Source organism: Strix aluco, chromosome 5, assembly GCF_031877795.1.
Source record: "Strix aluco isolate bStrAlu1 chromosome 5, bStrAlu1.hap1, whole genome shotgun sequence".
Lineage (NCBI taxonomy): Eukaryota > Metazoa > Chordata > Aves > Strigiformes > Strigidae > Strix > Strix aluco.
In genome coordinates, this window is record NC_133935.1 from 53,803,114 (window position 1) to 53,819,365 (window position 16,252).

Below are 16,252 nucleotides of genomic sequence, written 5' to 3' on the forward strand. Positions count from 1 at the left end.
GTAAAGGTTCATTGCTTAACAGGCAATGCACAGAGCAGTGAAGTGTTCACTGTCTTCACACAAAAAGATTAATTTCTGATCAGATACTTAACCACATTAAATTTAATGTGAAAATGGGAGCATACCCAGAATGGGGAGAAATTAAGTTAAAAAAATGTCTGAATAAGCTAAGTGTAATTGAAGTCAACAGGGCCTGATGACGTTCACCTTCAATCATTTAAAGGAATAGGAAGAAATCTCTAACATGTCACTGTTATCACAGAACATGGTCAGGTCCCAAATAATGCAAGAAAAGCAAATACAATACCTACCTTTTAAAAAACAAGTGGGGAATTATAGATTATTCAGTGCAACACCAATTCCTGGAATGATTCTGGAACAAGTGGTTAGATAACTAATTTATAAGTGCCTGGAGCATACTAAGATGGTAAAAACAGCTGAAAGTTTTGACAAGAACAAATTGTATTGACCCTATTCACTGCTGACAAGTTAACTGGCCTTGGCTGGAAAATATGAACAGCTTTTTGGCCACCTGGACAGTAAAACAATGGGAGAGACTATTGACTGATGCTGTTATATCTTGGGTTTTTGCTAGAGGATTTTTAAAAACAAGTTAGGCACACACCTTCTGGGAATGGTGTAGGCATCTTTGATCTTTCTTCAATGTAGGGTGTTGGTCTAGAGGAACTGCAAGATCTTTTCCAGCCCTATAGTTTTATGTAGGCAATGTTTAGGTCCCCCAGCCTTGCCCCGTCATTTATGCTGCATGTTTCCTGCTCTGGTTGCAGGATACTGAAGATTGTCTGGGACCGCATACAAACTCTTTTATTCAAAATTGACCTGAAACTGAAATATTTAATGTGTACTTAATTTTCCTTTGAAAATTTTAGCAGAAAGCAAGCAGCCTTTTGTCAGAAGTTTGGTTTACTTTTGCTCATAAGGTTCATATAAATGGTACTTCTGAAATCTTCCTTATCCCAACAGTACCTCTGAAATACATGTCATACATACAATGATGAATGAATTAGCTGGGGGACAAACTGTGGTCACTACATTGTAGAAGTGAATGCAATTTTGTCCTGAAACTATCTCATATTGAACATTAGCATGTTGGGAGAATCTAGGCCAGCTACTACTTGTGAAGCAGCTCCACAGTGTCATTTGAGTTCACTTTTCAAATATTTCCAAGTCACTGGACCAAGATATTGCTTAGCTGTGAAAGCTGATCATTCAAGATGAATCTTCCTCTGTTTCATAGTTTCTATCAGTGCAGACACGTTTAATTTGGCCTTGGATACAGAGATGGGAAAACTTCTCAAACACTCTTGGGAACTCTGATAAAGCTGAAGTTTGCTTTGCAGTGAATGCAGCCTAGCATGAGAGAGTGCAAGGCATGGTCTGTGTGATTGCTGGCATGATTTAGTATTATTCAGCAGCAGGAAATTGTACAGTCTGGGCTGGACTTCCGAAAATGAGAAAGGTCTGTTTCCCCACTCAAAGTGTGTGCCTGTCACCACAGAGTACACCAAAATGGAAATGAATTATTCCTTTTCCCCTTCCCTCTGCCAAATTTATGTGCTTGTAACAGGTTTCCAAAAACAATGTTGTCTTTGAAAGCCAGGGTTGCCTTCACTGTGTATAATCCATCTAATTTGACTGTCTACTATTCAGCAGTGAAACTAGTAAATATTTTTTCAGGTACTAAAATACTTTGTCCCAAAATGGTAGACAATCCTTTCACATTTCCAATAGCACTTCCACTAAAAGGAGACATTAATCTGCAAGACCCACTTCACTACAGTTACCTCCCTACCAATTTTTCTGCCTGTCCTTTTTTGGGATCCACCCTCTTTAGGAAAAATGGAAGATACTAAAATATCATATCATAGAATCACAGAATGGTTTGGCTTGGAAGGGACCTTAAAGACCATCTAGTTCCAAACCCCCTGCCATGGGTCGGGGCACCTTCCACTAGACCAGATTGCTCAAAGCCCTGTCCAGCCTTGAACCTTTCCAGGGAGGGGGCGTCCACAACTTCTCTGGGCAACTTGTTCCAGTGTCTCACCACCCTCACAGCAAAGAATTTCTTCCTTACATCTCATATAAATCTACCTTCTTTCAGTTTAAAATCATTACCCCTCATCCTATCACTACACTCCCTGATAAGGAGTCCCTCTCCATCTTTCCTGTAGGCCCCTTTTAAGTACTGGAAGGCTGCTATAAGGTCTCCCTGGAGTCTTCTCTTCTACAGGCTGAATAACGCCGTCTCTTAGCCTGTTCTCACAAGGGAGGGGCTCCAGCCCCCTGATCATCTTTGTGGCCCTCCTCTGAATCTGCTTGAACAGGTCCATGTCCTTCTTATGCTGAGGGCCCCAGAGCTGGACACAGTACTCTAGGTGGGGTCTCATGAGAGTGGAGTAGAGGGGGAGAATTAAGTCCCTTGACCTTCTGGCCACACTTCTCTTGATGCAACCCAGGATATGGTTGGCTTTCTGGGCTGTGAGCACACATTGCTGGCTCATAGTCAGTTTTCCATCCACCAATACTCCCAAGTCCTTCTTCGCAGGGCTGCTCTCAATCCACTCTTCACCCAGCCTGTATTTGTGCTTCGGATTGCTTTGACCCATGTACAGGACCTTGCACTTGGCCTTGTTGAACTTCATGAGGTTTGCACAGGCCCACCTCTCAAGCCTGTCAAGGTCCGTCTGGAAGGCATCCCTTCCCTCCAGTGTGTTGACCACACCACACAGCTTGGTGTCATTGGCAAACTGTCTATGTTGCCCACAAAGATGTTAAACACCAGTCCCAACACCAACTCCTGAGGAACGCCACTCATCACTGCTCTCCACTTGGACATTGTGCCATTGACTGTGACTCTTTGAGTGTGACCATCCAGCCAGTTCCTTACTCACTGAGTGGTCCATCCATCAGATCCATGTCTCTCCAATTTAGAGACAGGGTGTTGTGGAGGACAGTGTCAAATGCTTTGCACAAGTCTGGGTAGATAATATCAGTTGCTCTTCCCTTATCCACCAACACTGTGACCCCATCGTAGAAGGCCACCAAATTTGTCAGGCATGATTGGCCCTTAGTGAAGTCATGTTGGCTGTCACCAATCACCTCCTTATTTTCCATGTGCCCTAGCATATTTTCCAGGAGCTTCTGCTCCATGATCTTGCCAGGCACAGAGGTGAGACTGACTGGCCTGTAGTTCCCTGGGTCTTCCTTTTTTTCCTTTTTAAAAATGGGGGTTATGTTTCCCCTTGTCCAGCCAGTGGAAACTTCACTGGAGTGCCACAACTCCTCAAATATGATGGATAATGGCTTAGCCACTTCTTCCACCAGTTCCCTCAGGACCCACGGATGCATCTCATCAGGTCCCATGGACTTGTGCACCTGCAGGTTCCTTAGATGTTCTCGAACCTGATCTTCTCCTCCAGTGTGCCATTCATTCTCCCAGTCCCTGCCTTTGCTTTCTGCGTCTTGGGTGGTGTGGCTGGAGCCCTTGTCTGTGAATACTGAGTCAAAAAAGTTATTGAGTACCTCATCCTTCTCCATATCTCGGGTGACCAGGTCTCCTATTCCCTTCTGGAGAGGGCCCACATTTTCCTTAGTCTTCCTATAAAAGGATAAACACTGATGTTTCTATAGAAGCTCTCCTTGTTGCCCTTGACACCCCTGGCTAGATTTAGTTCTATCAGGGCTTTGGCCTTCCTGACCTAATCCCTGGCTGCTCAGATAGTTTCTCTGTATTCCTCTCAGGTTACCTGTCCTTCTTGAACCCTCTGTAGGCTTCTTTTTTGTGTTTGAGTGTGTCCAGCAGCTCCATGTTCATCCATGCAGGCCTCCTGGCATTCTTACCTGACTTCTTTGTCAGGATACATCGCTCCTGAGCTTGGAGGAGGTGATCCTTGAATATTAACCAGCTTTCTTGGGCCCCCCTTTCCTCCAGGGCTTTATCTCATGCTACTCTGACAAGCAGATCCCTGAAGAGGCCAAAGTCTGCTCTCCTGAAGTCCACCATAGTGAGCTTGTTGTGTGCCTTCTTCACTGTCCCAAGGATCTTGAACTCCACCATTTCATGGTCACTGCAGTCAAGGCTGCCCTTGAGCTTCACATTCCCCACCAGCCCTTCCTTGTTGGTGAGAACGAGGTCCAGCATAACACCTCTCCTTGTTGGTTCCTCTACCACTTGGAGATGGAAGTTATCATCAACACATTCCAGAAACCTCCTGGATTACTTATGCCCTGCTGTGTTGTCCCTCCAACAGATATCAGGGTGATTGAAGTCCCCCATGAAGACCAGGACTTGTGAATGTGAGGTTGTTCCTATCTGTCTATAGAGGGCCTCATCCGCTCAGTCTTCCTGGTCAGGTGGTCTGTAGCAGAGCCCCACTATATCATCTCCTGTCCTTGCCTTCCCTTTAATCCTGACACATAAGCTCTTGGTCGCCTTCTCATCCATCCCCAGGCAGAGCTCCATGCACTCCAGCTGGTCATTGACATAGAGGGCAAACCACCACCTCATCTCCCCTGACTGTTCTTCCCAAAAAGCCTCAATAAATGGCATATATTAGCATTCAGACCTTTTGAAAGTATGTTTTGCTGCTTACCATTTAACAACAGAATTACAGTATGGACAAGCTTGTGATGTTAAACACATCTTGAAACTCAATCTGTCATATTTTATTAAAATAATGAGACCTTATTAAAAGCTAATTGCCACATTTCCTCTTAAAGTGGGAGCTCTTAAAGAATACAAGATATATATTAGCCTCATACAGATTTAGGGCTTGATTGTTCTCTTTCAGGTGGTTGCATCAGAAGAAATTATTAAACATAATAAAATGACAATAAACTAGATTGAGAGCAGAATTAGAGGACACAGTGCAATCAGCAACTTTTTGAGAACCTGACAGAAAAGCAACAATGAGATAGAACTTTGCAAAACTAGTAATACACTTCTTAATTTTTATCCCAAGTATGAACTCTGGCTGAGAACTTTTGGATTTCCCGCATCATTTATACTCTATTATTCTGAAGTTTTCAGGACATATTCAATCATCAGAAGCATGAGACTGGGCTCCTAAATAATTTATTTTATGTACTTGATGGAATAAAAAAAAAGACACAGTTAGCAGCATTCAGCTGAACTATGTCTTATTAGGTAAAAAATGTTTTCCATCCTTTACATTACAGACACTTGGCATTTGTGACATTCTGAGACACCTTTGCAGAAAGCTTTGTGGGAGAATGGTAAAGTCAACTCTGGAGAGCACAAAACAGTGATAGCTAAATGGACTAGGCTTCTCTTTTCAGAGAATCATAGAATCATTCATGTTGGAAAAGACCCTTGGGAACATCGAGTCCAACCATCAGCCCTACTCTACAAAGTTCTCCCCTACACCATATCCCCCAACATCTCATCCAAACGACCCTTAAACACATCCAGGGATGGTGACTCCACCACCGCCCTGGGCAGCCTATTCCACTGTCTGACCACTCTTTCTGTGAAAAATTTTTTCCTAATGTCCAGTCTAAACTCCCCTGTTGCAGTTTAAAGCCATTCCCTCTTGTTCTGTCACTAATCACCTGTGAGAAGAGACCAGCACCAACCTCTCTACAATGTCCTTTCAGGGAGCTGTAGAGAGTGATGAGGTCTCCCCTTAGCCTTCTCTTCCTCAAACTGAACAGTCCCAGCTCCTTCAATCTCTCCTCATAGGATTTATTCTCCAGGCCCTTCACCAGCTTCGTTGCCCTCCTCTGCACTCGCTCCAGCACCTCGATATCTCCCTCGTATTGAGGTGCCCAAAACTGGACACAATACTCCAGGTGTGGCCTCACCAGTGCAGAGTACAGGGGGACTACCACCTCCCTACTTCTGCTGGTCACACTATTTCTAATACAAGCCAGGATGCCATTGGCTTTCTTGGCCACCTGGGCACACTGCTGGCTCCTCTTCAGCTGTTTGTTAATCAGAACCCCCAGATTCTTTTCTTCCAGAGAGCTCTCCAGCCACACCTCCCCAAGCCTGTAGCGATGCATGGGGTTGTTGTGGCCCAAGTGCAGAACCTGGCACTTGGCCTTGTTGAAACTCATCCCGTTGACATTGGCCCACCGATCCAATCTATCCAAGTCTCTCTGTAGAGCCTCCCTATCTTCATGCAGATCGACACTCCCGCTTAACTTGGTGTCATCTGTGAACTTACTGATGATACACTCTATGTCCTTATGAAGATCATCAATAAAGATGTTGAACAGAAATGGTCCCACACCGAGCCCTGAGGAACACCACTTGTGACCGGCCACCAGCTGGATATAACTCCATTGACCACCAGTCTCTGGGACCATCCATCCAGCCAGTGCTTGATCCAGCAGACCGTTTGCTCATCCAGGCCATGGGCAGCCAGTTTTTCTATGAGAATCCTATGGGGAACTGTGTTGAATGCTTTTTGAAAGTCAAGGTAGATAATATCCACAGCTTTTCCCTCATCCAGTAGTCGGGTCATCTTGTCATAGAAGGAGATCAGGTTTGTCAGGCAGGACCTGCCTTTCATAAACCCATGCTGACTAGGCCTGATCCCCTGGTTGTCCATTATATGACTTGTAATGGCACCTGAGATGACCTGCTCCATGAGCTTCCCTGGCACCGAGGTCAGACTGACAGGTCTATAGTTTCCTGGATCCTCCTTTCTGCCTCTCTTGTAGATGGGTGTCACATTTGCCACCCTCCAGTCCAATGGGACCTCCCCAGTTAGCCATGATTTCAGGTAAATCATGGAAAGCGGCTTGGCGAGTACATCTGCCAACTCTTTCGGCACCCTTGGGTGTAACCCATCTGGTCCCACAGACTTGTGTGCATCCAAGTGGTGTAGCAGGTCTCTGACCACCTCCTCTTCAGCTGTGCTGACCTCAATCTGCTTCCCCTCCCCCTCTCCCAGCTCATGAGGCTGGGTGTCCAGGGAACAGCCAGTTCCACTGCTAAAGACTGAGGCAAAGTAGGCGTTGAGCACCTCAGCCTTTTCCTCATCCTTTGTTACCATGTTTCCTTCTGCATCCAATACAGGGAGATTTTCCCTAATCCTCCTTTTGCTGTTAATGAATTTATAGAAACATTTTTTATTATCCTTAACAGCTGTAGCCAAGTTGAGCTCTACCTGTGCTTTGGCTCTCCTAATGTTCTCCCTGCATAGCTTCACTACATCTTTATAGTCTTCATGAGAGACTTGGCCCCTCTTCCAAAGGTCATAGATTCTCCTTTTGTTCTTGAGATCCAGCCAAAGGTCCCTGTTTAGCCAGGCCGGTCTCCTTCCCCACCTGCTTGTTTTCGACATGCGGGAACAGCCTGCTCCTGTGCCTTTAAGACTTCTCTCTTGAAGTATGTCCAGCCTTCCTGGACTGCCATATCCTTCAGGGCAGCCTCCCAAGGGATTTTGTTAATCAGTCTTTTGAACAGATCAAAGGTAGCCCTCCGGAAGTCTAAGGTGGCAGTTTTACTAACCCCTCTCTTCATTTCTCCAAGGATCGAAAACTCAATCATCTCATGATCTCTGCACCCTAGACGGCCTCCAACCTTCACTTCCCCCACAAGCTCTTCCCTGTTCACAAGAAGCAAGTCCAGGAGGGCACCTTCCCTTGTCAGCTCACTCACCAACTGTATGAGGAAGTTATCCTCCACACATTCCAGGAACCTCCTGGATTGTTCCCTCTCTGCTGTGCTGTGATCCCAGCAGATACCCAGGAGCTTAAAGTCCCCCACAAGAACAACGGCAAGTGACTGCGAGATTTCTCCCAACTGTTTGTAGAAGGCTTCATCCATCTCACTGCTTTGATTGGGAGGTCTATAGGAGACTCCCACAGCAAGATCTGCTTTATTGGTCCTTAACCTAATCCAAACACTCTCCACCCCATTATCACTATACTTGATTTCTGAGCTCTCATATCATTCTCTAACATACAGGGCCACTCCACCACCTCTCCTTCCCTGTCTATCCCTCCTGAAGAGCTTGTAGACATCGACTGCAGCACTCCAGTCATGTGAGGCATCCCACCACATTTCTGTTATAGCTACTATGTCATAGTTCTTGTGCTGCATCATGGCTTCAAGCTCCCCCTGTTTGTTGTTCATACTGCGTGCATTGGTATAGATGCACTTGAGATGAGCTAATGAATCCAACATCTTTTTGTGAGTGTGGGCCCCATTCCCTACCAGACCCTTCTCAGGTGCTTCCATGGTTTCTAAACATCTATCCCTCCTCTCAAATGAAATGGCAGAGGGAGAGCCCTCACCAGTCCACCATCCTTCAAGCCTTGGCATGCTTCCCTTGAGCTTATTCCTAACAGGCCCAGTTATGTCCCCCTCCCCCCTCATCTAGTTTAAAACCCTGTCAATAAGCCCTGCTAACTCCTGCCCCAGATTCCTTTTCCCCCTCTGGGACAACTGCATCCCACCTGTCTCATTTGTCACCAGCAGACCAGGTGCCTTATAAACTTCGCCATGATCAAAGAACCCAAAATTCCAATGGTGGCACCAGTCTCTGAGCCACGTGTTAATCAGATGTGTTTTCTACCCTCTTTCAGTGGTTTTCCCTTCCACTTCAGGGATTGATGAAAACACCACCTGAGCTCCCAAGACTTCAACTAGCCACCCCAGTGACTTGAAGTCCTTTTTGAGTGATTTAAGACTTCTCTCTACCACCTCATCATTACCTGCCTGGATAACCAACAAGGGGTAGTAATCAGAGGGCTGCACCACAGCAGTGACCTTCCTTTTAATGTCTCTAACCTGAGCCCCAGGGATGCAGCAGACCTCTCTATGGTATGGGACTGATCGACATATGGGCCCCTCCGTACCCCTCAGAACAGGGTCACCTGCTGTAATTACCCTCCTTTCCTTCTTAATTGAAGAAGTCGCAAGTTATGGGGCTGAGGGACAAACTGTGGATGACTCACCATATGGGTCCTTGTTTCCATCTTCATTCGGCTGGCCGTCTAGTTCCAAAGCCTCATACCTGTTGTGTAATGACAACTGGGATGGTGAGGGAGGCCGAGAAGGCCCATACTGGAACTGCAACTGTATTTGAAGCAAGGAATGAGGCTTTATCCTGAGATTATCCTGTATCTTGACATTATCTGTGTGTCTTCAGGCAAAGATACTGAAGTTACGAAGTTCATCTGTGCCTTGATTTCCCACAGATAAAACATGGAGAATGTAAATGAGCTGATTCACAGTGGCACTGTGGTATAAAAAATTACTCAGGACTGTCAGAAGCCTGTGAACCATGGCTGGTCTGGAACCACAAGCTTTGAAAGTGTACACATGCCCTCATCTTGGTCCATCATGTCTCATCCATGGCCAAAGTGGGACCAGCCTCAGTGTTTTCTGCCAGTCCCTGGAAGTGTGTACCCCCTGCTGCTTGTCTTCCTAATCCAAGTGCAAAAACAGAGTTCCAGAAGAGCTGGTTTTTGGTGTCAGGTAGATGGCTGGAAATTTTTGCTGTGGACAATTTTGGGATTTTCTGTACATTTTGTAAAGAAATAAAATTATTTTTAAAATACTCTGTTTTACCAATTTCTCTTAAGAGCATGACACTGTTGCAGAAAAGGGCAACAGTTTCCTCAGGTTAAATATGATGCCACACTCAGATCCCATTTGTATCAGTAAAGTCAAATAAACTAATTTCAGGGCATGCAGGTGTAACTGGAATCAGACTCCAGCCTTTCGTAAGTAATCCATGTTCCTGTGACTAAGGAGAGTCACATACATTTATGCACACTGGATGCATCTTTCAGGCAGAACTCATCCTGTGAGAGAGGTTTCAGTTCACTGAGCAGCATTTCACAAAATATTACAACTGCCTCTTGTATTTTGCAGATCCAATTTCCATTCTATTATCTCTTCTCCTACACATTATTCTGAAAGAGTTACACAAGGAGAAAAATCTCATCAGTAGCCTGCCACAATGAAAAACTATTTGTGATCAATGTATTTTGTGGATTGACTAAGTTCCCTGTGGAGTCATCTTTCTGCACACTAGATTTTGCCTTTACATCTCTGATGTAGCCAAGATGTGTAAAAACTAATGTAAGCTGACAACTTCTTATTAGTTACACATCTGAAGAGTCTTAAGCAGATAAGCTGGTCCTCCCCAAGTCAGTTGTGAGTTAGGCTTGCTAATTGACTTGAATCTGCCTGGTTTAGGTACTAGCTTATTAATAACCAAGGGTAAACAGTGGCTAGAGCTAGAGCTTTTGAGTCATATGACGCCAAAACAATTTTCATTAAAGCCACCTGCTATCATTGTATTTCCTCAAGCCTGAATCCTTATATAATAAGAAAATATGTTTCAGAGCCAATCCCAATACTCTGCTCTGTCAAGTGACTGTCAAAGCTCTTGCTGTGAGCTGGAAGATGGGATTGCTGGCTTCCTGCATGAGAAACGAGGCAGCCTCCAGCTCTTCAGTGCCCAGAAAGAGACCGGGCATGTCACTCTCCCGACATTCATCAGAGCAGACACAGAGGAGGGGACCAGGAGGAGGAGGAGAGAAACAGGTTGGGGGAAAGAGGTAAGAATGGGAAAAAGAATGAGAGAAACAAATTTAAAAATCAAGAATAAAGCTACCTTGAGGCAAGGAGAGGAAATGTATAAACAGAAGTCTGCAAGAACAGAAAGGGTGCTCAGAGAGGGCATTGCTCAGGTCTGAGCTAGGCTGTCTCCAGGCCACAGGACACTCCAGAGAAGCTGTTCAAGATACCTGAAAGCCTGCTGAAGCCTGGGTCTTGTTCTGCTGTACTGGCTCATTCAACACACCAGTGTCCAAAAGGAACCATTCTTGTGATGTTGGGATGCGCTCTGCATGAATTTAAATAGTTATAATTTATTTTGATATAAGATCACTTTATTGTGATAATTTCAAAATACTTCAGAAAATATATAATACTACATAATAGGAAATACGGATTTCATGCTACATTGTTATACATAAGCTTTGAATATACGGCAAATTGAAATCAAAATAAACGAGCCCAAAAATCTGTATTTCTGTATAGCCAGCAGAAAACATTTTGATACTATCATGTCAGTTTTAATGTTGGGGGAGGGTTTGTTACAATTTATTCACCTTTTGATATTCTTGGGAAAGATCTGTTCTTTGGAGCATTTCCAAAAGAAAATTATTCTCTAGAGCTTTCTTCAGCCTCCTTTATTAAAGTTAGCCTCCATTAACTGCAGTCAAAACTTAAATGCTAAAATAAAACACATTCTCAAAGGAGTAAGTCTGAAGGTGTGAGGGATATGGGTTAGAAATGAAATGCTTAATAATGATTTCATCTCTAACTGATCTGTCTCCACGATGAGAGGAAAAGCTGAAAAGAAGACCTATGTATGGGAAGAAGAGAAGTTGAATAAATAAACCAAAAGAAAAATTTTAGGACAATTATTTTGTATAAAGCAGGTATTTGAATTACCATATTGAATTGTGTGAACAGTTTTGTTGTTCATAGTCAGAAAGCTTTAGTGAATACAATAGAAAAAGGACATAAAAAGAAAAGAACTCCAGGAACACTAGTACAGAACAGAAATAGGAGCAGATGCCCAGAGTTTGTATATACAATTTCATGTGTAACATGTCTTAGTTTTAAGAACTGATGTTAGCTATATATTTCCATATGAATACCTGTAACATTTGAGTATTTGAGGCCTCCTTAAAAAATATGCTTTTAAAACATTGAAATGTCTTCCTCTCAGCATGGGCTACTTATTCTTATACTCCATTCCAGAAAATAAAAATACTTGACAAGACCTCATAATTCAAGCACAAACAACAGTAATGGACAATTGGCTTCTGGCCTGGAGCTGAAGAACATCAAGGTTGCATCTATCTGCCACCAGGTATGCAGATGTTCCCCAACAACACCCATGCACCTTTAGTAAGATAATCTGGGATAAAGCATGTCAAATTAGTCTCTTTATCATTTATTTAAAAACATTACACATTTTTTCTAAGATTCTGAGGATTTCCCTGAAATGGAGAAACTTTGCAGTCTTTCCTTTATATTTTCTCTCCCTGCAAACAAACTTCCAGTAAGCAATACACTCTGTTCATGAAGATGCAGACTGACAGATTTCAGGAAGGGCTGAGTTACAAGTGTGTAAACCTAGAGTAACAGTTGCAGTCAGTGATGTTGCTTTAGATTCAGGCTGGTTCAGGTGAGATCAGATTCCAGTCAAATTGATGTCTATGTGCAGAGAAAGTGTAGGTCTCCTTCCAAAGAGCTGCCATTGCACATATGAAGGATGTGTGAACATGAGGCTAGTTCTGGAGGATTCCTCTGCAACACAGTGTCAAGCATTCAAACAGTTAATTTATGACTATTTTCTGTGGCTGCACTGTGACGCTTAAGGCAAAAATCAACCATTTTCTTTGAAAATCTGGAGGGAAAAAACACATGTGAGAGATGATAGGAGATTATATGGTTTACAAAATACTGTCTCTTCTCTAAGCCACATCCCTGTGATTTCAGCTAAGGTCAAATTTCACAGTTCTGAAAACTGTCTGCCTTATGTGTCTTGAGAGCTGGAATTTAAAAAGAAATCAGCTCAGCTTCATCCCTGAAAAGATTTATCTTTCCAAAGAATGTAGCTCGTGTGCACAGGATGGAGAACCATGGTCGGGGATGTGGTTATTTGGAAAGGATTGGAAGGTCATGGGAGAAAATTACTTGTGCTGAGGTCCCAAAGCAATGTGCTAATGTGATCCTTACAATTTCAAATGGGAATACCAAATAAGAGCAGGAAAGTGTGTTACTTTGAGGGAAGAGTGTCCACTTCTGGTGCCCACTCATCGAGAGGAGTGTTAAGAAACTCAGGGAGTTCAATGCAGAATAACATAACAGAACAGGGAGGAGGGGGGAGGAAGGGAAAAAAAATCTTTAAAGGCTGATTCCAGCAGCTTAGTATGCTTAATTTAATGAAGAAAAGGTCAGGAATGTCATGAGCATATCTCAGAGAAGAATTTATTCCACCTGGTCTTAGTTGATCTAGTGTCATCTAGTGTAAGACACCTCTTCCAGGCCCCCTCTGTAGCTGATGGAAAAAGAAAGTATCATCACCCCAGTATGCTTTTCTTCCAACATTAAATATATGTCCCAAACATCTTGGATAAATCATTATCTGTCTCCATGGGCTACTGGGGGAAACTGATTGTTCAAACTAGGCACCTGATTCTGAGACAAGTGAATTAAGAAGAGATAAATCCCCACATGCACTGCATGGGAACAAAGCTATGTAATAGCTCACTGAAGCAGGCCAGGGTTTAACAAGATCTATCAGATAAAAGTTGAAGCTGGACTAGTTCAGGCTATAAATAAATCAAAGAGCTTTAAAAACAGTATAATCATAATTAACAGCTGGATTGATATACTAGAAAATGCAGTAGATCCTTCATGACTGATCATTTTAAAAACAAGATTTGTAAAAGCCTTTAGCCCAAAAAATTAATTTCAGAGAAGTCTTACATCTCACATTAGTTTAGCAGTGGGATTCAATTGTCCTAAATTAGGGATCTAAAAATATATAAAGTACAACTAAACTTGACACCTCAGGCTAAGGTGCTTTCCCTACTCACAAAAAATAAGCACCTCCAGAGGGTGATACATTTAATTCTAAAAACAGGGTAGAGAAATTTTTTACCAGAGGCACTTGTTTCTTTCCATTGTTTCTAAAAGACACACTAGGCAATCCACATTGACGTAAGACATTAACTTCTATCCAGGTGAGATGATTCTCACACTAGATGGTTTCTCCTGACCTGACAACTCATGAAGGTCTGACCAAAGTGATGGGCAGTGCTTTCACATCTAGTCAAAGTTTGTTCATATTTCTTCTCACTAACACAGATCTTGACATAAAACACCAAATAATTCCCTCCTTTTTCCCTGAGCATACCACTGTCTTCTGCTGCTTTTATATTTATATGCTGACTATTAAAATACAATTCTGTTCAGTTACATGACCATGTAGGAACAGGAATGTTTTATTCATTGAGTTGAATCCAATGCCCATTCTAAGCAACTTTAACTTATTTCCACTTAGTTTTATGGAAAATAGAAAAACTATGCCCAGTTTTCTAGTCTAGAAAGTCCAGCAAAGCAGGATAAGCAGAACACTTTTATAAATGTATTCTCAGCTGAGGGAGTTCATCTGAAGAATCATTAAGCCTCGGTCATAATAGTATGGGGACAAAATAATAGTTATATATTCCCAAACTACCATTAGAAAAGGATTTGTTCCATTCTACCCTGAATAATTTGAGAACTTAGAGAAAATGCTGTCCCTATCCTAGGACTTATCCTCTATTGTTCAGCCCTTTGTTCAGAGGGAATCTGAAATGCCATTGCTCAGTTATATCTCATGTTAATGCTTTTGGACAAAATTTCCCTCTCTGCTCCCCATGCGTTTAAAGGTATGTTTCACAGGCATGTTTTTAAAGGCATGAAACAACCTCAAAATGCTGTCTTGCACAAAAAAGGCAGCCGATGTTTTCCAACTCTTGAATAATAACAATATGACTTTTTCTGAAATCTCCAAATAGCCCTTCATCTTCATTAAATGCAAAAGTGGTTTCAGAACTCTCCTTCTCACAGGCTTTGGGCTCATGCAATGAATCAGTCCCAAAGGTGAATGTGGAAAGCTGTAAATTTCCCCCCACCATCAGCACCACTCTGTCTTTCCTACAGAGATCCTCAGAGAGAAGGATTGTGTTTTGCAGAGAGAAGAAGCACAGTCTGTGCAGCAGAACCACATTTATCCCTCTGCCAAAGTTCTTTATGCATCTGCAGTGCTGGGGCTAGATTTGCCTCTGCATGCCAATTTTTCAAAAGAAAAGCCTCAGCTTTCCAGATTAGTGGTGGAATATGTTTCAGCAAATCAGCCAGACAAGCAGATCACCTACATTTCCATCTGTACTGGACCTGGACATAAACCTTAAAAAAATCCCCCTTCACAAAAATTTTTGTGACAAATTATAACATCTATCCACTATGAGATAAGAAACTCTAAATATGGGGAGAACTGTGTAAGAGCCACTCTGTTATGAGCTCTGTCAAAGTGCTACTGACACACACAACTCTTTACAGAGAATTTTCACTGTAAGTACATAGTCAAATGTACCCATAGCAAATCAATCAGAGAAGTCAGTCTGTGAGCAGATCAGCACAAGAGCCAAGGGCACCATGTCTTCAGGGCCATGGGGTGCTTGTGCTCTATGGGACAACTGACAGCAACAAGGCCATGGAAAGTGACCCTGCTGGCCCCAGTCCCTGATCAGGGCTTGTGGCAGATTCCAAAATGTAAAAGCCAATCAGTAGAGAAGCAGGGAAGCACCCCCCCCACAGCAAGATTCAGCAGATAACCATAGCCACCTCTTTGTCTGATGTCTACATCTGATCTGGTTATCTAGATTTCCTTTATAGCTTGCCCAATACAGGTCATATGTTATGTGCCCTACATGGCTCTGCTGACTACAAAGTGCATGACTAACTCAGATATAGAAATCTGCACTACAGAGATCTACCCTTCAGTGAAATCTGTCCCAATGAAAATGTCTGACACTGCAAAGACGCCAGGGGACAAATCTACCTATGGGAGAAATGTCAGCCCCCTCTTCTAGTCTGTGTGTAGGATTGTGGCTAAAACAGGCTGCATGGCCTATTCACAGATGGAATAGAAGGTTTAATCCTGCTGCCACAGACATAGCTCGTTGATTTGAGGCTTGTCCACAGGATCAGCCTTTGGCATTGAACTTCTATGGGGTACATTCACTCATAACTGTATAATAGTAGAGGGAAGTGTTTACACTAAAAACCACAGGTGTTCACCACAAAATACAGTTTCACCAATCACAACACATTGTGAAATACACAAGGTCTTTAGATTGCAGAGAAACCTCAGTATCTCAGGGCAGTTCTAATGGTGGAGAACCTTCCAAACTGTAGATCCCTGGAAGCCTCAGTTGTTGCCTAAATTTGACATTTCTACTACTTCTCTTTGCATTCTTTTTCTCAAAGCAGGCAGCTGACAAAAATGTCAGTTCCTTTCACTTGCTGCCAGAGTCTGGGGAAATACATGATGTGTGGAAATGCTTTACTGCTCTCTAAATTACAACAATAACAATTATCTTTTTTGTGTGTGTGGGGGGAAAAAAAAAAAAAAGGGAAACCAGTTTTATTCCATATCCATCAAGAGCAAGATCC